Here is a 23,637-nt window from a genome sequence, read left to right as displayed (position 1 = left end):
TGGCACAGAAGCTCCATCCTGCAGATATGGGAGTTTAAATTATGGGAGGAGAGGGTTCAGTCCATACTGTACATGAAAATGTTCAAGCAAGCCATTAACAAGATCTTCCAACACCTCTTTCCATCCCCTGACATGGTAAACTCTTCACTCTTCTGACTGATTTGGTCACTCCCATCAATTCAAAGACTGCCACAACCTACCAGGGATGCCAGGAGTGTCTGCCACTGGAAGCAAAGATCACCCACCCTCCATTGCTCCCACATGCACAAAGAAGACCAAACACAATAAACACAATATATTTTGACCCTTAAGAAAGACAAAAGTCATATGAATAATATGTAGACAAATGAAGTTGACCCAAGTGGTTCATACAAGTCTGAAACCTGTTTGAACTCAGTTCAATATCATATGCCTGTATTATAAAGTTTCTGTCATCATCTGCCCTTTTGAGCAACATCACTGTCTTTCAGGGAGGCCTTTGTTCAGCATCTCCTGCTACACAGAAATCACACACTTCACCAACCTTCTTGTAAGCATCTCATGGAGAGAAGTACCAGGACCTATATCCACAGCTCTAAAATGAATCAAAGTGCTTGACCATAATCAAACATATCATGGTGTGTATCTCCTCTACATTTACCACTCATCAGTTTTCAGGAAAATCTCTTTAGTAAAAATTGGCCATAACAATCCTCAGCTCTTGTGATCTCCATGTTGCAGTCATTTGCTAAAATCTGCCCTTTGCCAGCATTTTAAGCCACAGCCTTCTGTTCATTATTAAATCACTCTAAAAAATATTACCAGCAAAAATTAATCTTTAGGAAACAGGAAAAATAGCTGCAAGACTCCATATGTTATCAGTCTTAATTTTATTCCCTCCAAGTCTCATAATCCTCCTTCCATTTGTTCCAATAGTTTACTTACCACCTCCCTGAGGGTACCTGAGACAAATCACTCATTATCTCTTGACCACAGATGTGACATTACTTAAAGCACAGGCTGAACAATGGTATCAGTCTCTGTGTTTTCCTCTCCCTTACTCTGTTGGAGCATGGGACTAATGCCACCCACTCTCTTGCACTTGATATTCAGAGAATTAAACACTTAACAAATACAAGCTGTTTTTTGGTTTTTTAAATAACCATAAGTGTCTCTCAATAGATCACAATGAATTTGAACTCGTTTGACTGTGTAAGATAAGTCAATTTAAATATTTTTTAGCATGTTTCGTGGTGAAACAGCATTTTACCAACAAGCTTGAAAGCAAGGATGACAGCTGGGCTGATGGCAGAGTAACCTCTTATCCTATGGAATTATTGCCAGGGCTGTTGACAAAAAAGTTAGACAACATTCCCACACTGAATATTTACCCCAGGATTCTAAATCAGAATACTTACTCCTGAAAATAATGCTTTCTGTTTAGATTAGGCAAGATTAATTCAACTTGCAGGGTCAACTTTGTAAGGCATAATCAGCAAAGGACTACAGCAGCATGACCTCAAGGACCAGATGGCAAAAGAGAGAAAAATATGGAATACCAGGATTATTCAACAGCAAAAATTATGCATAAGCATTTATATAATACATGCCTTTTGAATAAAAAAACATTTATTCTACAGCTGGCAAGTAAAAGGAGAGGGTGGCTCACTAAGAACTGTTGTGATTGAAGAGCAAATTGAGCCAGAGCCACACATCAGAGAAGGCACAAGAAAAGGTGAGGCTGTCCAAGAGAAGGGAAGATCAAGAAGCACCAGTGTATGATGGCTAAAAGAAAAACTGGTGAGGAACAGGAAGAAAGTTAGGAAAGCTTGGATCTTTGTGGAGGCAGGAGAAGAGGAACAGGAAAATACTGGTATGGTCAAGCTGCAGGGTTGGAAATGGGTTTTACCAGCAGAACAAACTCCACTTACCAATGTAATGCATCCAAATAGAACAGCACGGGGGGGGGTGGTTTGTTGGTGGTTTTCCCCTCTCCCTCCCCATAAAATGTCTTTCAGAAAATCCACAATAATAAAAACTTAAACATCTTTCTCATCCTTTGCCAGCAGCTGTCTTTACAATTCTCATGTGATTTGGTGGCCAGGCACTAGCAAAATTAACTTCTATTTGCTACCAGTTCAATACTCAGCTGCTTTATCTGCAGATCCCTAGAAAATTTGATTTGCCCAGTCAAAGTACTTTGAGTCATATGCTGAGAAGGCAAGTAGAAACAGCTAATTCTTTATAAATTAGCTCTTTGTGACTTCACCAGTGTTTGCAGAGCACCTGCAGAAAAAATAATTACATTCCTTCAGAGCTCCTGGTGAAACAAGTCCCATATCTCTGGGAGCCAGGCCTTGGTTTAAGTGCACTCCTGGAGCAAAGATGGGAAAACACATGGAAATCAAGATTTTGCAGTTCTGTTGGCACAAGAGCACAACACAGTGTTTATTGAGAATAGCAAATTTTATGTTGACACTTTGGATCCTCACATCAGGGACAGCACCTCCTCTCTTTGTGGGTGTAGCAATCAACAAGCAAGGTAGTTGCCATCCAAATTGGCTTTGAGAGCACTAACGTAAGTAAATATTCCCTTTTATTGAGAAGCCAGCCACAAAATAATAAAATGCAATTACTGGGAGAGCAAGGGGGAAATTGCCTGCCTGCAATCACTCATAATACACTTCAGAAATATTCTAATTTTTGTTCCATTTTTGAGTGCCACTTGAAAACAAGAGTTTTCAGCTCAGACAAAGGCTTCAGCATGTCCTGGTGGTCCTTGTCCAAGGCTCCTGGCCCCAGGGGTGCTGGCTGCTCCCTGTTCCACAAAACACAGAGACAAATGAGCCCAGTGGTGAAAATGAAGGCCAATGACAAACATGGGGAGGTTCTAAAATTTAGAACTCCGTGAGCTGCCTAAATTGGTCTAGGAACTCTTCCAGCTTTGAAAACAACCAGAAATTAGGATATAAAACCCATGGGCGGTGTTTTGCAGCACATACCTGCAGAAGGCTGAGCGCAGAATTTGACCCTGGATGTAACATCTGAGTCCCCTTTTCCACATTTTCCTGAGTGCCACCAGAGATTTGTGTTCCCTGTCAGTGCCACACACCTCCTTACAGCACACACTGTTTCTGACAGCTGGGTTCATGACCTGGAATGGTTTCATTCCCACTGTGGAGAGCAAGAGAAAGTCTTCTCTGGCTCAGTGTGTCCTGCATGCCACTCTCTCAAACCATGATTGGCTGTTTCAGCTCTTAGTGAGACACTTTCTGCCAAATCTGGACTTTGGATAACCTTAGTTTATGCCACAAAATCTCTCCAGCCAAATATATTCTGTATTTCCGTCAAACACTTAGGGTATATTATGTAGGCTATTAAAAAAATAATAAAATTAGGTCTGTTTTGTGAAGGTATGGAGTAGTATTTTTTGTTTTCTTTTAATACCAATGAAATAATTGTTAAGTACAACTTTAATGTAGAGTTTAATTTTAAAGGTATACACTAAATATTTAATTTAAATATTTCAAAGTATTATTTTTAAATTGAAGGAAGTGATTAGAATGATGCAAATTACTGGCAGCTTACTGATACAGAACTAGGAACTACCTAAGTTTGCTGTTTGAATTTAGTCACCATGATTATAACTGGCTAGGCTAAGCCCCAGCTACAATTCTCATGTGATCAATGAGGCATGCATGTCACTGCAGCTCAGTGAGCTGCCTACACTTAAACCTGATTGAAGCTTAAGTAGGTCAGAAAGATGGTCAGGCTGTGACGTGTTCTCTAAGGCCAAATCTCCACAGGAGAAAGAGAATCCCCCAAATTTTAATAATTTCTTTTCAAATTACTCGGTTAGTCAGTTTAAACCAAAGAATATGTTCTAATTGAACAATCAAAAAATGCTCCCAGATCTATCATCTGGTAACTTGGATAAAATTACATCCTTATGTTTCTTTAGGATAGTTTAATGCCTTTAATCCTTGATTATGTAACAGTGCTTTAATCTAAGATAAATTGCAAAAGAGCAACAAGGGCTTCAAGAGTTTTGATTTTCAGATTCAGTTTGGCCTAAAGGCACCTTATGCTCTCAGAACACCCCAGCAGAAAGCTTTAGATCCCAGCAGAAGCCTTGGCTGGTTTGGGATTGTGTCAGGTCCAGAAGAGATACTGGGGTTTAACTTTTATGCTCTGCAGAGTTATGAAGTTTGATCAGCCTTTGGTGTGCATGCATGAGTGCTGCAGCACCTGAGCACCATTCAGTGTGTTTGTGCTCATCTGTGGGACAGTTTTTAATCCTTTCCTGTGTCTGTGGTGTCTGCTGCCCCTTCAAAATAGAGTCCTTCTACTTATTTACACAGCCAGACAGAGCAGGTTTGTCAGTCAATTGTTAATTATTCACACTTCAAACACCAAATATCCCAGTTGTAGTTACTCTAACTCCTGCAGCTGACATAAATAATACTTAAAAACCCAAAATCTGTACCTCTAGAGAAAGACAGAAAATATAGCTGCAGAATACACTCAGTTCTTCTTTCAAAAAGTTACTTAGATAAGGATATTGCTGGCATGTTATAGGTATAAAGACAATGATGTACTTCAGATACATTTTATTGCCTTGATAATTTTTATGGCAGAGGGGAGCAATGGCTTATTCAAAGTCACAAAAATAACAATATTTGGTAAGGTTAGTGCTCTACCTAGCAGTGAGGTTTAGGCCCAAGAAAATAAAAAATTTAAAAGCCAAAGAGCACAGGTACCTAGCAGACACCAGAAATGCAAGTTTTGGTTGGGAGAGTCCCAAATTTGATGCACTTCCCTCAAACTGGGCAAGAAAATCTCAAAAGACAACCTGAGAAATAAAGAAAACTCTTTGCAATTCAGTTTGCCTCAGCTGAGAGAGCAGAAAAAAATGACAAGAAAGTGCCACATAGCAGTGTTTTTTGTCATTGCTGCTATTCAAAATAAAATGGGGACCATCACACCACTGCTTTGCAATGAGACCTCCAATCAATCATTATTATGAGGACAAATGAAAGGTGCTATTCACCTGAGCTGAATGTAAATTAGAGACTTCACTATAATAAATCCTGGCTAAAATATTAAACTCAATGAAATTACATTCGTTAATTCAAAAAATAAATTATCCCCTGACATGTGAAAAGCTCTATACTCTTATGTGAGAGCAACTGAAGTCTTTGGGGATGTTTAATGGAGAAGAATAAAATTTCTTTGTGGAAAGAAGGGAGGAAAGTCTGCCAAATATTTTAGAGAACATTCTTCTCTTGATACGCTTAAAAATATGAATAAAAACTTTTACATTCATAATTTACTGGAAGGTCTTAAATAAAAAGAGATTTTGTGAAGTTCTATCTCCTCATAAAGAGAGGAGAGGCATTTATTGAAAAAGTTGTAATGTTGACTACCAGGGGATATTAATGCTGTTCCCAATAAGGACCACAGCCCATTGGGAGGTCACCTTTAGCATGGGTTCTTCCACACAATTTCCTCCCATCTGAGGAGGGGAAAAGAGATTTCCTCCTGCTTCCCATCAACTTTTGGCCTTGCAACTACTCAAGAAACGTCACACTAGATGTAAAGCTGGTAAACAAATTCCCTCTCCTTTACTTAGTCTCCAGTTCCTCTCTGCAGCCCCAGGTGGGAGTGCCAGCAGATTATTTCAATAAACTTCTGGAGGCTATGGCCCTGCTTGCAGAAAAGCACCTGCCTGCCAGCTGCTGAGGTCACACATGGCAGCATGTCCAGCCTTGATTTCCACTCCTGAAACTCACCTGTGTTTTCCATAAGGAGGCACAGACACAGTGTTACATGGATGGGAATCCATGGTTTGCTGCTCCTAAACAAAAGCCACTGGGCTGCTGAGGTGGGTCCAAGCTTACTGGTACACTCTTGAATTCTTCACCAGCCACTGCTGAGCTTGAGAAGGAGACAGAGGATGTGCCTTCCACCTACCTTGCTCTGGCCATTTTCTACCACCTGAAGAAAAAAATGGAAAAAAATAAGTGTGTGGATTCATTCCAGCCTTAATGCTTAGTGTCTGAGTGTGCCCACAGGGCTGTTACTTGCCAAATTTCTTTGGGCAGGTTTTTCCTACTGACCTGATCACCTGACCTGATTGCAGAGAGCCAAGAAGAATTGTAGTGAAATATAAGAAATGAGATGAGCAACTGATAGAAGTCAAGGCAGAGGGAATAATGACATTTGTCATTAGTTGCCATTCAGAAGGCTGTTATGAAAAGAGATGTAAGTCCTTTGCTCTCTGTAAGAACAAAAACTTGTCAGAGAGGTGGCAAATTGAATATTAGGAGATAATTCTAATAATGCAGGTGGAGAAACACAGGCACAGGTTACCAAAAAGGCATTTACACTGGGACATGAAGCACAGCACAACTGAGCACCGAGCAGAAAAAGAGAGTGGCTGTTACAATCACATGCTACCACTTCTTATTTTTTCATAAAAAGGCACAGTCAAGCAGCTGAATGTAACACATGTATTAAAAACATTCAAAGTTAAGGCCACTGCACCCAGTTTGGCAGGTTTTAAGTACTGCATGCCCAATATTTGTGGTGGTGTTCGCAGGGGTCTTAGGATGAGGGAAGAGATGAGAATGTTGACTCCATGTTTCAGAAGGTTTGATTTATTATTTTATGATATATATTATATTAAAACTATACTAAAAGAATAGAAGAAAGGATTTCATCAGAAGGCTAGCTAAGAATAGAAAAGGAATGATAACAAAAGCTTGTGACTGACTGAGACAGTCTGGACAGCTGGACTGTGATTGGCCATTAATTAGAAACAACCACGTGAGACCAATCACAGATCCACTTTTTGCATTCCACAGCAGCAGATAATCATTGTTTACATTTTGTTCTTAAGGCTTCTCAGCTTCTCAGGAGAAAAATCCTAAGGACAGGATTTTTCATAAAACATGTCTGTGACAAATATTTACTACAGAGAGTGGAGCCTCTAAACAACGTCGTGCTGCTCCCCTAAACTCTGCCACAAAACCTTCTCTTCCCCCCTGTGACCCTGCACATCTCCAGAGCTCAGGAAGGTCTGTCCACCAGCAGCTCCCAGGTGCCTCACCACAGCAATCTCTAGCACACATAGCATGGAACAGATGATTTACCAGAAACCCAGAGCTGTGGGTTTCTGTGGATTTTTATTTCCTATTTCATAACACTGCTAGTTATCCACACTGGAATGCATGATGAATATATCTATACAAGCCTAGTGGAAAAAACATACTGGGCATTATCCATTTTGTATTTTTCAAAGGCTCAGAAAGTTGGCCAAATCAGAACCAATTTCCACTGAAATGCTCTAAAGTCCTTCCCAATGAAAGCTGTAATCATGGCCAAATGTCAGTTCTCAAAAGAGCTATTCAAATATTAATTTTCAAACGTTTTTACAAAGGGAAAAATATTGGGGCTTTTTTCTTATTTTTACATTTACAAACAGAACACAGGCATCTCACAGAGATTTATTAAACTGTGAAAAAGGGCTGCCTTTCTCAAGCAACATTTTAGCCTCAGAAGAGGAAGGTTGTGCCAGATTGAAAAGGGGTAATTTTGATGTCTACCTCCATCATGCAGTGTTTGATTTTGCAAGATCATTGCAGTAAGTTCACAATCAATTATATTAATATGGATTCCTTGCCAGATTGAGGACACTGCCTCATCATACCCTGACCAGGGCACCTCCCTGGGTGGGGGAAGCAGCAGCACTGACATCCCACGTGCTCAGCCCACACCTGCCCTCACACCTACTCAGCTCAAAGAGTTTTATCACTCAAAGCAATAAACTGCCAAGTCACATAAAAAATCAGTGTTAAATAATTCAGAAAAGAAAGTAAACCAGCAAGTACATCATGACTCATTCTCATCTACATGTTTGTTTTTGCAGACTCCCAAAAGCCTACCAATGCTTTGCTGCTTATAAGAGTGTAATAAACTACCCTCAAAAGGCAGCTCACACCAAAATATAAATAATATTTTTCACTGGTATGCTGAACAAAACTTTTATTAAGGCAGCAAAATGAACTTTTCACTTCATAATTTCATTTAAAGAAATTACAAGTATTTGGTATGTTTATGTGGACTTTGTTGCAGTGAGGCACAAGTGTCATGTTATCCATTTTAAATAAGCTCAGGCTTTAGATCAAAAGAGAAAACATAGCTGACTCCATTTTACTTTGTAAAAGTTTATGACTATCTCAGAGTATATTTTCTTTAACATTCTGGTTCACCTCTAGCTTTCACCTGTTGTTTGCAGCATCTGGTATCATTAGCCTGTGGGAGGAACAAGATTAACATCTGATATTCTGGGGGAGGAAAGGGAAAATGATCATATTTTTGTACCTTCTTTAAAAATGTCCTGTTATTATTTGCTATTTTTACAGCCTTCATTAAACATACAACGAGGGAACTTCCAATCCAACTTGTTTGATGGTTTAGTGTTTTATGCCCGAGAGCGAATCCAACAGAGGGAGAGAGACAGGAGTCCCAGCAGAGAACTCAGAGTCATCCCTTCCTTGGTGGCAGAGCTCCCAGCTGTCCTGCAGCATTGCAGGGAGCAGCTGCTTCCCTGAGCTGCTGGCATCTCCAGGAGCCACAGGCACACCAGGAGCCTGGCTCTGCCAGCCCTCTCCCCAGACTGGAATACCATGGCCTGGAGGGTGCATCTCCAGCCTCAGAAAGAACACCATGCAAGCAAGTACAGCTAATTCTATTCTCAACCCCTTCAGTGTCTCCTAATTTTTCTCACATTATGAGTAGACAATATATTAGTGGTCAGACTCCATTGTCATCTTTTAACTGAGTTTGAAATGTCCCTGACAAAAGCCCTTACATCTGTCTTTAACTTGGTTTCCACCCTGACATGACATTTCCAACTCTGTCAATCCTAAAAACCAGGGAAAGCTTATGTTCTATCCCAAATACAGCTATAGTCAGGACAGTCCAACACAGCTATTTAATTATGGTATTATGGCAAATCCCTAAGATATATTTGTGTAGCTTGGGCTGGAAAGGACTGGAGCTGGCATCTGGCATAGCTCACAGGAGATACACTCCAAACCTGCAAACTTCCAAACCTGCAAACTCCCAAACCTGCACTGGCATCTCAGCTGGTCCATGGTCTCTGAAAGAGCTGACAAACTTGCTGTGGATGGAAGCAGCAGCTGCTGAAAGGCACCTTATAGAAGATAGATTTTTTTTTTTTAATTAATTCACTCCTTGCAACAAAGGAAAGCAAAAGCTAGGGAAGCTAGGAAATAATGTCTGCACCTAACTAAACTTCCTACCAGGAGAAAGTGCCCCTTAAAGAAAGCACATCCTCCTCAAAAGCTTTAATTCCATCCCCTTTCCTCATCCTGCTCAGCAATCTGACACCCTTTAAGCTTGGCAGATAATTCTCCTTAGCTGAGCCTCCAACACCCTGCAATACATATTTCCAGCATGTTAGAAATACCTCTAGCTTAGGAGTTGCTGGACTAACTAATGCTCAGTGCAGAATTTTAAAGTAGTCTGTACTCTAAAACAACACTTGATCTGCATTGCTCCTCTCCCAAAATCTCAGTAGATTTAGCTGACTGTCATCCTGTTTCAAGGTATTGCTCTCCTCCATCATTTTCACAGCAGACCAAAATCCAGGATTCACACTGGTTACAAAAAGCAGAGCCCTAGGACTGAATGACCATCTCCTAATAAAGATTCCTCTTTTGAACAGAGTCTCTGCTGTTTACTGAGGCATCTGACAAAATTCAGTCCTGCATCAGGATTATTTTTGTCTGCTGCAGAAAGTGTCAAAATAAATCCAGAATCCATTTTAATGCTAATTTATTTAAATTAATTGGATAGACATGCATATTAATTGTATTTTCAAATTCTTTTCAGATATTTTTGGGGAACAGTTAAAGCAAGAGGGAAAACATCTGTTCCAGGTGAATGACATACATAAAAGCCATCAACTGGAGTATAATACCAAGGGTGGATGGGCCACTAACCTTTCTCCACAATCAGTGTCTTAAGCATCTTAACAGCCTGAGCCTAAAAATCATGAGAGCCTTTGTTTCTGAACAGTTATGCTAATAAGATGTAAATATACATAATTAGATATGGAAGATACACTGAGCTAACAGAAAACCAAATGGATTAGATCTGAAATTCTAATATTGTACTTAAAAAAACAAAGGCCAAGTTCAACTTCCAGCTCTGCTGGTGCACTTGTTCCAGTGCTATTACTCCAGATTTACATAGCAAAGACCTGAACCTCAGTATAGGCTGAGAATTAAATGAAATCCCCACAAAGAATGCATGTTGTATCTGTATCTTATTTTTATGAATGCTACCATTTTTTCCTCACCCGGTCTAGAATTATTACAGTCCTGTAAAAAACTTAATGTAATTTGTAATATAATTAAATGCAGAGTCAATTAATATTTTTCAGAAGCATATATGATAGAAAACAAAAGGAAGAAAGACAAGTATAATACTTGAAAAGCAGCTACTTTTAAAAACTGTTCTAGTTAGCCAGGATGACAAGATAGTTAAATGACTTATTAAATTAAAAAATTTTGTTACCCACATAAAGATTAATTCAACCCACTCACAGGTGACGTGTTCACATCATGCTTAAAAAATTAAAGTATGCCCAAACATCTCTTGCACACTGAAAGTCACATGATCTTTTCAAAGGGCTGCTTTATACTTGCAGTGCTTTCCTAGGACTGAAATTTTGCTAAAAGGACAGCATGCACAGTAAACACCTAAAGTCTTATCAGCAAGCAAAGCACTTTCTTTGATTTTTTCCATAAAGCTTCACTTTCTATTCCAGCTTTCACTGTTTCTGTTAGGTCAGACCTAAAGGCCCATGATAGATAGAGGAATATATGTGGAGTTAATTACAGGCCCTGGAGAGCAGCCAAGAGGATACACAGCTATGGAACATTTACTCACATTCTGTAGGTCATATGAACAATGCTAATGGGATTCCCAGTTTCAGCACTGCATGGAAATGAAAGTGGGGAGCCTCTTCCCACAGGAATAGAAAAACTGTAAACTGAAAATGGAAATTCAGACAATAGGGAAGGCAGTTTTAGGACTTACTAATACAGGGAACCATGCTGTGATGAACACACAGTTTTTTTAACTGATATGAAAAAAGCAGAGTTTTTAGACCCTGCATAGCAGTTTTCAGCATTAAAATATAGGGACTAACATGCTGCCAGAAGGTGAGCCTTCCCTCTCCAGGCTTTGAGATGAATGCTTGGGCAGTAAATAGCAAACATCAAGCAGATCTATTCTGATCTTCCTTTTTGATTCCCTTTATGCTGATTTCATACTTAAAACTGAGCAGCCAGGATCCAGAAGGTCCTGCTTTGGATTGCCTGGGATGGAATCCTACTTGGAGAAATCCCTCACTTCTGTACAATGAAGCTGTGGACAGCAGAGGTGTTTGGCCATGCTTCCCAAAGCCTCCTGCAGGACAGACTGACACATGAGCAGACATGAGGAGGCACAGTTCTCCCAAAAGAGGGAGAGAGGATAAATTGTGTGATCTGAAGTGACCCTGTGCTCACTGGAGATATTTCTGGGATGTGAGCCAAAAATGAGGTGAGTGGGATCAACCAAGAGATTTTCGTCAGGATTGTGCTCCTGACCCAGAGGGCACAATTAATTCCTAATGAGTTAAATTCAACAGGGTGATGTGCTCCAGGAGTGCACACATTGTGCTAGTGGGCAGCAAGTCAACAGGATCAGATTAGAGCTATTCAAAAATAAATTTCCCCTTGGCATTTGCTGCAGACATCAGACTCCCCAGCACTGTTTTGCCACACAGATCTCTCTATGCAGAGCATTTTTTGTTAACATGAGCATCAGAGGAATACTTAGCTCATCCAAATCAATCTGAGAAGGAATCAGGTGAAAGGTGAAGAGATGTATTCTACCTTGTGTTGTCTACCCACAGACATCTTTTTATTCCTAATTCACCTTCTTTTGACTTTTTCATGTGCAATCTCCCAACCACAAATACATCTCTCTCAAAATAAAATTCCTTTGCACCCATCCATATCTGCTGCTGTCCCAGCCAGCCCCACGATTGCTGCTGGAAGAGGTGGGGCTGTCAGCCTCTCTAGGTGTACAACTTCATCCCAGGAAATCCTTTCCAACTCATATCCTCACCAAGTTGCTGTCCAAGGCATGGGTGTGTGTGCTTCAGAATTCCCTACCAAGGCTCCTAAGGATGAAATCACCTACCCACAGGTTCACACACCTCCTTATGCTCAACAACTGCTTTGCCAAAAAACAGGCAGCATATAACCAACACAGACAACTCAAAGGCTTGTCAGCAGTCTGAAAACACTCAGGTTTGCTGAGACAACCACAACTCACATTCCTCACAGTAACTGATAGAGAAAATATATATCAAAAAGAGAAGTGACATCCACAGCACCGACCAGCGTATGATTCCTTAATTCTTTATGGAGGTGTTGGAAAAATATTTGAGTGCCACAAAATATTAAGTTGCTATAAAAGTTCCCATTTGCAGAGTATGATTGGATCCACTTAACCTAATTCAAGCAGACTGATGCTTTCTCTAATCCTTCAGAGAAAAAGAGGTATCACGAAGGGATGCACTACTTACCCACCAGGTAGAATATGCTCTCCTCTGCTCAGCAAAATTCTGATGCACAGGATCACAGTTTACACATTCCCCTTTCCAGGTGTTTTTGCTCTATCACTGTTTTCCAGGAAATTGCTATTTCTCAAATTGCTCAAATTGACATAATTGACTCTCTGCTTATTTTGCTCATGCTTTAGCTTCTACAAAATAGATTTTTTAAAATATAAAAATAAGGAGAGCCTTTATTTTTATCTCTTCTTGAAGTCCTATCAATAGCCTCTGAATATTGGTATTTTCTTTTTTGGTATTTTCCTCAAGCCTCTTTAGGAATCAGCAGCTTTTGGAAATATGCTCTCTTTCATCTCTAGGTTACATTTTGCTTGTCTTTAAAAAGTTTTGAGTCCTAGGAGCCATTATTGTGCAATCCAAGAGCATAATTTCATTTTGTGAGCCAAAAAAAATTTAAAGAATAAGTCAAAGTATTTACTATAAAAATAAATTCTTCTCACTGTAGTTTAACTGGGGAAGGGAGGCAGGGAGAGAAGAGAATAATGTTTAAGCTGTGAATACTTGTGGCTGACAACCCTTTCATCCATCCCACATGCCAACACAGCCTCATTACAGTATTTGCAAACATCTGAGGCTTTGTACATGCAACCCATAGAGCCCTTTCTAACTGCAAATAACTCTGGAGGCATCCAGGTATCTTTTCAAGCCCCCAAAAGCCTGACTGGAGGTGTATGGAAGCCTCCTTCCTTTTCCAACACCGCAGACTGCAGAGCAGCAGTGCATTTGTCATCAGCTGCTGCAAGAATTCTGGATAAGATGAATTCTCCTGCATAAAAACTAACAGCAGCTGGCAAGTGCCTCCTTAGGAGGTTCACAGCTCCATGCACCAACTATCAAAGTGACATAAAAGCACGGATGTTCTTTGGTTCAGATAATGAATAATGCACAAACTCTTCACATGCATTAGAGAACAGTAACACCACTGCCTTCAGCAAAGTCACTGCTGCTTTCATATATGAAAAATATGGATCTGGCCTCTGATCTTGAAAGGTCTGCATACTTCTTCTGTCATTCCTCCAGCAGTACTTTAAATCTGTCTTGCTGACATCCCCTAGCCACAATGCACATCCATGCCATATCACACTTTCCAATCAGACTTGAGCACGCGTGGGAGGCAACTACATCCCTAATGCAGGCCTCCAGGAGAAATGCAGACTATTAAAAGCATTCCTTCCAATGTTGAACAGGATTCTGCCAAAATACTTGAGCATAGCTGGTCAGCAGCCTGCACAGTGGTTTCTGTGATGGAGCGAGGCACCGGCCCCAGCTCTGCCTGCACCAGAAGGGAACCAGGCTGGCAGCTGCCCAGGGGGACAGGCTGGGCGCATCTCTTGCTACAAGACAAACCCAGTCAGATCTGCTGCCACCAACAGACTATCCAAACCTGTCTGTGGCTCTAGGAAGGCACTGAGTGGGTGTGCACTGCTCAGATTCAGAAGCAAAGGAGAAGAAATTGTCTAGGCTTGTTTCTCCTCTCATTTAAGGCCAAAGTTTTAAAGGTGAAAAAGTGCAAAGCTGCGTACCAGCACGACTTTGCAAACTGAGACAAGGTGAGTTTTCCTTCAAAGAGCTGGATGGATTACTTTCCTATCCCTGGTTACTACCCTCCTCTCCTTTTCCTCACAAAGCTGATGCAAAAATATCCTTAAAACAACACGAGGGCCAAACAATAATTAAAACTTTCCATCGCATTGCACTGACATTATCAAGCCGTGGGTGGATTCACTGACACAGTAGTGGAAGTAAGAATTCAGCATTGGTTCCATTCTTTAGAGATGCAGTGCTGCTGGCACCCATACAGAAACGCCTACAAGTCTTGAGAGAATATGATAGTTGACCTAAAATATTTGTATACACTAGGTTATTCAAACAGTTTTCAAAATATTTCTCAGAGTGAGCCTTATTTCAGTTTGATCTCTGGCTCCGTGCTCAAGAAACATCTTGCACTTAATTGAGAATTTGCTGGGAATCTAGATTTTATCCCAGCACTGAATGCTTGGCCAAGGAGATCTAGGGTCTCTGCCAGCAGAAATATACACTGGAAGACAGGCTGCCTAGTGTGTTTTACCAGTGCTCCACCACATGTTGGACTGATTTGAAACCACCAACTGCAGTTGTAGTCCTCCACAAAAACAGTTCAATAGGGCACGTTTCATCATGAAGCACCTCAGAAGGATTGCAATTTATATGGAAAATTTTGTCATGTAATCTTTACAGAGAGGAAAGCAATAGCTCCCAAAAAGACTAGAGAAAAACCCTCAGCCTGTACACAAGTGTGTATGGATAGCCATTTGCTCTCATTTGGCTTTATCTTTCTTTGCACACATGCCTCTAGATAGAAACACAGAAGTCTTGATCTTTCTTATCCATTAGAAAATAAGACAACTGAAAAATTTGTCCTTTTTGCCATTAAAGCAACCAAAGATGTGCTGTGGAACAAAAACATAAGTTAATTATTTGCAAACATTTGAAGGGGAACAAATAATAAAGGCATTCCAAAATATCAGAGCTGCCTTACAGGACAAAACAAGGGCTGGGCTAAAATTCAAGGAAAAAGAAAACAATCCAGGAAACTGGCTGTTGGAAGAAAACTGTTAAACAGATTATATGCCCAGATAGCCAAGGAAAGTGGCACCAGTCACTTGGGGTGATTAGAACTGGTCTACACAGAGAACAAGAAAAGGTATTTGAGGAGGGAGCCTTTAATATTAGGGACAGAACCCAAACCACAAAGGTCACAGAGTAGCATTAAAAAGTCAGTGTTTGCCAGTAATACACAGACACACACAGAGAGGCACACACATTTCACATGAAACACATCTGGTGCTTTGACAAAGCCTGGCATTTGGAGGCACCTGGAGCCCACTCCTCTCTCCCAAATCACAGAGCCGGGCCAGGCTCTCTCTCTTTTCCTGCTATCCTGTGCTCCTGCAGGAGGTGGAAGCCCTGCAGGTGCCCTGGATCTCTCTCCTGGAAAACAGCAAATCCCCATATGCCAAGGAAGAAGGACAGCTCAGGGTCCCCAGGATACCAGGTAAAGCTGTCTAATACCTACATTAGATCAGAAAAATCTGTGCCCTTCTCCTCCCCTGCCAGCCTCATTTTCTAGGATAACAGTGAGTTCAGGTCAGCTTTCCCAGAAAATGCCTTCAGCTGCCTCCCTGCAGGCACAGCCTCAGCCCCTGGCTCCCGAGGGGACAGGTGCCTGCAGCAGCCTCAGACATGCTTCAGGCTCTGCTGAGCACACAGAATGCCCCCACACCTCAGCTTTACCAACAGCTCTCTCTCTTCTCTGGTCAGCAGCAGAGAGGCTGAGTTCTCATCCTGCACCAGCTGCAGAGTCTCTGCCAGCTGGAGGGTGAAGGAGGCTGTAGCAGATGAGCCTTTGACTGATTCCATCCTTTGCATTCATGGTCCCATAGGAAGTCTGGATTGTCAGACTTCCATTGCCAGAGCAGCAATCCCAGGGCTGGGTTTGTGTCCCAAGCCATGGGTCACTCTTCCTCAGAGAGCCAGAAACAGCACTCACATATCAGTGGCTGACAGCCATTTGCCAAGTCATGTATTTTTTTTAACAGCATTGACAACTTGAGTTTTTCTAGGACTATCAATTTCTTGTGGATGAGGAGAAATCATCATATAAATATTCATATGTATACAAATTCATGCCATATACAAATTCAGTACTCACACATACAAATATACATATTCATCCAGAATCCAGCTTGGATGAACTGCAGTGCAACTCCAAGGTTTCTGGGTTATTCTTTACTGCTAGAAACTGGGTTCCAGCCCTACACACCTCAATTCCATTTCCTCCCCTAGGGATTCACTCTGCAAACATGCCCCCATCATGACCCAGCTCTAGAACCCTATCCTCCCCTTGGATAAAGAGTCAGTCCTACACCCACTCAGGCAATATTTGACCCAGAAACCACCTGTCTATTAAATCTTCACACACCCTATGAATTCAGTCCATTGAAATAAATTTTAAAAGCCTTACCAGTGCAAACCAATGAAAACTATGAAGAGTGCAGCTTTCACTCTCCTGGCCTCCATGGTACAAAACGTACCAAGAACAAGTGGGGCAGAACAGCTGCTCTTTTAGGAGGTGTTCCACAACCCCCACTTCATTTTCTACTGACAAGGCTGTGAATTATGCACCTCCATACCATTTCCTCAGAGGACACCATATTATTAACCCCACCAAACACCACACTGGTTTCTCAATAGCAAGGGCAGTGATGGGCACTGTTAGGAGAAGGGCATGGATCTCATTTCCACCCTGCCCTCGTCCAGTGGACATTAGAGAGGCTTTACAATCTAATTAAATTTCCCCTCCTTTCACAACATGGGTGCCTATCCTGGCAACTTGCTGATGAATTAAATCTCTTGTTGTTGTTGTGATTGCTAAAATGTTTACCAAACTCCAGAACTAAAGCAAACTAATTTAGATTATAGCAGAGTGCCACCTAGTGCTAAGCAGGTTTGATTTCAAAAGCCATGCTCTTATCTATAAGAAAATATTGACTACAAATTAATTCTCAGTTGTACTGGCAGTGTAAGGAACCCTCTATTATAATAATAAAAGAGTCTGTACTAATTATGTTCTTTGCAAAGCTGACAAGGCCCTGCCACTAGCAAAACTCTGCAGTGAGTGCATTTTCTCAGTCACATGCGCCCTCCATTGATTGACTTTTTGTCCCACCAAGAGACAACCTAAACCCCCTGGCTGAAGTGAGCACATCACACAAGCCAGGAATATTTTCTGTATTACAGATGAAAGGCATTTACTGACCACAGCAAACACCAACCAAAATATTTCTATGTCCCACAACTCCCTGAAGAGACATGAGGTGAAAACTCTGCCTGTGGGCTCTCAAAATGGTAAAGGACATGAGCAGGCATGAGGGAGACAAAGGTTTTCACTCCTTAAATGCATTTACTGGTGTTCCAAAGGGATGTATTAGGCTGGCAGAGTGTGGGAGCAGGAAGAAATTCCCTGATAGCTCCAACAGAGATTAAGCATTTCCCACTGTTAAGCTAGAGAAAGCATTTCCCTGGCTAGGATGATGTTCCCATGCTGTAGATTTTCTTCTCAGAGACCAACAAAGCAAAAATTACGTGGGCTTTTTTTTTTAAATTTCCTAACACACCCAACAACAGGTGTTTTGTAAAATGAGATTTCCCAGAAAATGATAGCCAGAGTGCAGAAATTTCAGTCCCTTCTCTGGTGAGTGCTACATGTGGTAATGAACAACTGGCTCAGACAGACTCGGGGTGGAGCACAGATATTCCCAGGAAAACACAGTCTGAGGTAAAGTCTATTTGCTGCTCAGTTCTGTCTTCTTCCTTGGGTGTGTTTGAGAAAAAGTTGAGATTAACTGACATTTATTAGCAAAACCACAGCCTATATTTAGGCTAATAGAAATGGGCAGAATGGAGCAAGAAATAATACAATGAATTATTCTGGATTACCATTCCAGCTCTTGTCTCATCCTGATCGGTGCTTTCTGACTCCAGCAAAGGCACAAAACTCCACTGTCACTGTTGGCCTTTGGAGCCCATCATAATTTACAAGTATGGACCATGGCATAAAAGTTATCAAATCTTTCTGTTTTACAGGACAAACAAGACTTCATGGCTGCTGAGTAACTATTTCTAAATATGAAAAATACACCCTTGCAGAACACAATTTGATGAGTTGTTTTTTGGGTTTTTGGTTGGGTTTTTGGTTAAAAGCAGTTGAGTTTGAGAGGAATGAAATACAACAGTGTGGCAATTTGAACCCTTTGTCTGCTGTGCAACTACTGTAGGAACAAACAAAACTACTTTCCTTGTGTGACAAGCAGAAGCCATCTGCTCTGACCCAAAAGCCTCAAAAGATGAGAAGTGCCACTGTGCTGAGGCAATTCCCATTTTTAACCTCTGGAAGAACTTGGTGCAAGCCCAGCAGAACATTGGCAGGGTGTGGGGATGCCTTGGGGCCAGTGGCCTTGGCAAGACTTGCTCATAGTCACACTTTTGATGCCTGAAGCTGGTCCCACTGCACCCTTTCCCACCACACAAAGCTCAGGACAGGAGGCTCCAGCCAGCAAAACTGTTGTGCACTTGCACACCCTTTCATACTGCACTCTGTGTGACTGAGCTCCTACCCCATGGATAGATGGAAGTTCCCTACCCTCTACATCTTAAAAATCAGAAGTCCTTGTCACTGTCATGGTTTCTGAAAAATCCCTTCACCAGGATTTCTTGTCCTGGGAAGCTGAGAAGCCTCAGAAAAGAATGAAAACAAGAATTATCTGATTGCTTCTCCTGTGTTTGCTGCTTTGGAATGTGGTCTGGAGATTGTTTACCAACAGGTGCATGTTTGATTGGTTTCCTGTGAATTGTTTTTACTTAATGACCAATCACCATCAGCTGTGTCAGACTCTGAGGAGTCAGTCACAAGTTTTTTCATTATCATTCTTGTTAAGCCTTCTGTCCATATCCTTTTTCTTTCTTTAGTATAGGTTTAGTATAGCATTCTTTTAATATCATATAATAATAAATCAGCCTTCTGAGAACATTCCTCATCTCTCACCTCGTCCTGGGGACCCTCACAAACACCACAAGTCCCCTCACTCAAAACCTAAAACAGTAATTAAGACAAAAAATGAACTGTGGCAGATTCTAATTTATATACCTACATATATATATATATATATAAAAGGCAAGGATGCACTCCCCCAGCTTTTCAGGATTATCCCAACCTGTATCTGTCACTAACCTCAGCAGTCCATACTCTCCAGCACACTAAAAGAAATGAAACCTCCACAGCTGGTTCAGCTCTCTGGTCCTGCAAACCTTGCTTGAGGCAGAGAGAGGATTAACTCCATCCTCGCTAGAGTAATGCTCAAAAAGCTCCTTCTCCTCTTACAGGGTGCCCAGACAGAGGCAAAGTGAAGTGCTGCTGTTCCCACATTCCCTGTTTTTCTGGGAATGAACCCACATGAGCCCAAGTGCAACAGGTGCCACGAGCTCTTTCACCATGTGAGATTCTGTCCCACGTGCTGGTGTGCCACAGAGAAACGTGTGCCTCTTCCCAAGTGTGCAAAGATCACCACAAAACCTATTTTTATATGTTTCAAACACATCAGATAACATTTACCTATATATATAGTCTGGCAAGGCAGCACACCTGTGGAATTTTTCTTCACTTGGGGTCACCAAATGTGGTGGTGTTTGCAGGGGTCTTAGGATGAGAGAAGAGATGAGAATTTTGACTCTGTGTTTCAGAAGGCTGATTTATTATTTTATGATATATATTGTATTAAAAGAAAATTATATATTAAAACTATACTAAAAAATAGAAGAAAAAATTTCATCAAAAAGCTAGCAAAGAATAGAAAAGAATGATAAAAGCTCATGACTCTCAGAGAATCTGAGCCAGTTGTGATTAGCCATTAATTAAAAACAACCAACATAAACCAATCAAAAATGCACCTGTTGCATTCCACAGCAACTGATAATTATTGTTTTTCTTTTCCTCTGAAGCTTCTCAGCTTCTCAAGAGAAAAATCCTAGCAAAGGGTTTTTTCAGAAAATATCTTAGTGACACACACCTGTTGCACAGGAGTGAGATGCCCCCATGCTACACCCAGGGAAACACACAAGGGTGAAGCCCTTTTTCCCACTGAGGGAAGCACCATCCCCATGGGATGCCAGCACTCTGGCATCTCCAGCCTGCATCCAAGCTGCCTCCCCCCAGCACAGCACTGCCCATGGGCTCTCCTGAGGTGACATTTCACAAGGACACGCTCCTTGTCTGGGCTGTGACTCCAACACAGGCTCACCTGCCTGCCCAGGGCTCTGCTTTAAGAAACCACTCTCCATTAGGAAGCTTCTGTTCTAACCAAGGACCTTTTAAAACCAATCCAGCAAACATCTAGGAGTCCCATATTACAAAACTGCCCAGACAAAACAAAGGGACTGGGCCCAAATTCCCTGCCTGCCGATGGAATCCTCCTCCTTGGGATATTGCATTTGAGCTGCTCCGAGCAAAATGCAACACTCAGCTGTAAAATATTTTCTTTTTGGCAGCTCCCAATCTTGTTCCAAAGGCACATGTGAAATACATTCCTGGGTAATCTTGGAGTGAAGTGGGCCAGATGGTAGCAGTCAGATGTGACCCAATTCTTCTTAAGCTCTCATATTTTCATAAATGTGTGCTTAAACCCCTCTCCCACCACATATATGTATTTCTGACCTTTTTCTGAGGCAGCTGCAGGCACACACAGAGCTGTCACCTTCTGGCAGCCTTGGGGGTGAAGGAGCTGTGCACATCTGTACTGGAACAAACCATCCTGTTTCAGTTTTCATCCCACTTCCCATGGACCAAGGGGATATCAGGCAGCCTCCTGGTTGAAGGAGGGTGAGGGAGCGGAAATACTTTCTTCAGACTTTTCTGAAAGGAAACAGATAAAAGAGGGGTGGGGGTGGAAACTGGTTCCATTTGTTATATCAGCTGGAGGGGAGGGAATGGCTGTCCAAATGGCTGAGGGAATGGCTGTAAAGCATTTTAGCTGAAGGCTTAGGCTTGTTTTTCTCAGCAAGACTTTAAAATGCCTGATTTTTGTCCAATTAAACTTGCGTGCGGGCTCTCCCCTCCTTCCGCAGGGTTTCCTTTTGCTTCTTATTTTATTTTTGCTTATCTAGCACAGGCATCTGAGTCATATCCCTGGTGTCTAAATGTTTCAACACTGACTGCAGTGTGGCAGAGCTCAGGGTGAGCCATGTGGCTCCCACTAAAATCCATTGTCACAGGAGGATCACCTCCGAGGGCAGGGCAAGGCAAAGCCCTGCCAGCCCACATGGCAGCTGCCAAACAGGGCTAGGATGGTCCTGGCTCTGCTCTCTGCAGGATTCCTCACTCACCTACCAGCAGTTTTAGGATGGCAGGTCTGATTTCACGTGTCCATGCAGACAGACCCCTTCATAAACCTTTATTCCATAAAATTACAATTTTTCAGGGCTGTTCTCTCTGACAAGAAGCTTATTAGTACTCAGTCATTACTACCTCACCACAGTCCCTACAGAAACCAGTTAATTCACTAACAAGTCTGTCTTTCCCAGCTAAGAAGAAGCAGAATGACAGCTGTCTGTTAAAATGGCTTTTCTGCCCATCAGAAGAGTTCAGCAAAGGAATGGATACAAGCTCCCTCCTTTAGCCTTAACTAAACATTTTATAGGTGCAGTGCATTAAGAAGAAAACAATCTATGTTCAGCAGGTATCTACAGCTTGTCCTGGCAATGAGGCCAGTGGAAGGTCTGTGTCTGGATTCTGCATTTGATAGGAAATGGGATGTCAGCCAAGAGAGCCCAGGCACACCTCTCCTGTGCCCAGCAGCCTGGCACCAGCATGGTCCTCCCTCCTGGGACACCCCTGCACAGCCAGCAGCACCTGCCTGGCTGGACAGCCACAGCCACACACAGACACAGGCACATCTCACTGAATTTATAAGCTGTAGCCTTCCTCCTTCAGTGGAAAAGCTGAATGGAGGCAATTTGTTGAGCAGAAGCATATTGCATAAAGGAAAGTCCCAAAGCGACACAAACATTTCGTCCCACATGGTGGAGGATCAGTCTGAGCAGCTGAATTTATGTTCCAAGGCAGAGCTCAGGCTCCCTGGTGGTGGTTGGGAGCAGCTGCTCACTGTGGCAGGGCTCACAGGGCACACACAGAACAACTTTGGCAGTGAGAAGCACAGCCTGGGGATCCCACACCTGCATCTCACCAGTGCAATGGGTTTGCATTGCCTGCCAGGAACTGTTTGGTCTGGAGAAAAAAAAGCTCAGTGAGGACCTTATCACTCTCTGTTACCACTCTATTGCCCTAAAGGAGGTTGTAGTAAGGTGAGGTTTGGACTCTTCTCCCAGGCAACCAGTGACAGGACAGGAGGAGAAGGCCTTGAGTTGTGCCAGGGAAGGTTTAGATTGGGTTTGAGGAAAGATTCCTTCACTGAAAGAACTGTCAGGCATTGGAACAGACTGCCCAGAGAGGTGGTGGAGTCACCAGCCCTAGAGGTATTTAAAGGACATCTAGATGAGGCACTCAGAGATATGGTTTAGTGGTGGACTTGCAGTGTTGGGTTAATGGTTGGAGTCAATAATCTTAGAGGTCTTCTCCAACCTAAATGATTCCATAGTTCTAGGATTTAATACATTGCTGAATGTATTTTTTGAAGTTTCTCTCGTTCTTTGCTGTTTCTTGCCAAAGCTTGTTGCAATGCAGAGATTGAGCTGGAGAGAAGTGCTTGCTCAGAAGTCAATGTGGCAACAAGACACTGCCAGTGCTAGCAGGATACCCATGGCATTCCTTCCCAGAAAATGAGCAGCTTAAACCTGAGAGACCAGCTACACCAAAATACAGCTTGCTAATTTAGGAAAAAATCCAATAACAAAAACCCAAGCCACCACCACCACCACAAACAGCACTGCCAAAACTCCCTCTCTAAATATGTTCTTGAAAGGCAAAATCCTATTTTCACACAGTCACTGTTTACTCTGGTGAAAAAGAGAAAGAAACACCTTTTTGGCCACTGCCCAAAAGACAGAGATCCTGATAACTAATACCATTCACCATGGAGTCAAAGTTTTGGCAGAGAGATTATATAATCAGTTTCTACCTGCAGCAAGTTAAAATACCAGATGTTCTGCAAGTGAATGAGAAATAAAAAATACAAAAAAACCTATATATTTTTGGAAAATGTTTCCCAAGTTAAAATGTAGCTGTGCAGCACTGCTTGGTTTCAGTGTTAGTAGAAGCCCACAAAGCCACCTTAGGTAATCACAGGTGTAACAAAGGCAATGTAAATTAATCCAAGTATTTCATCAAGAATGGGGAAAATCTGATTTAAAAATTTTCTGGAATGTCTTTGTATAAATTTCTGCAAAGC

The 23,637-nt window shown here is 41.9% G+C and overlaps 1 long non-coding RNA gene across 1 annotated transcript; it reads right to left on the bottom strand.

Annotated features, from left to right (window-relative positions):
• Positions 1–2,663: 2,663 nt before the first annotated feature.
• LOC139588953 (uncharacterized) lies at positions 2,664–21,075 on the bottom strand. Its single transcript, XR_011678886.1, has 3 exons — positions 20,949–21,075; positions 5,772–5,976; positions 2,664–2,797 (listed from the first exon to the last, which is right to left on the bottom strand). It is a non-coding gene; the product is annotated as an uncharacterized lncRNA (long non-coding RNA).
• Between the last annotated feature and the right edge of the window lie 2,562 nt (positions 21,076–23,637).

Source organism: Agelaius tricolor, unplaced genomic scaffold, assembly GCF_023055355.1.
Source record: "Agelaius tricolor isolate 1412-34295 unplaced genomic scaffold, bAgeTri1.0.p SCAF_1, whole genome shotgun sequence".
Taxonomy (NCBI): domain Eukaryota; kingdom Metazoa; phylum Chordata; class Aves; order Passeriformes; family Icteridae; genus Agelaius; species Agelaius tricolor.
This window is presented reverse-complemented; position numbering and strand designations above follow the sequence as displayed.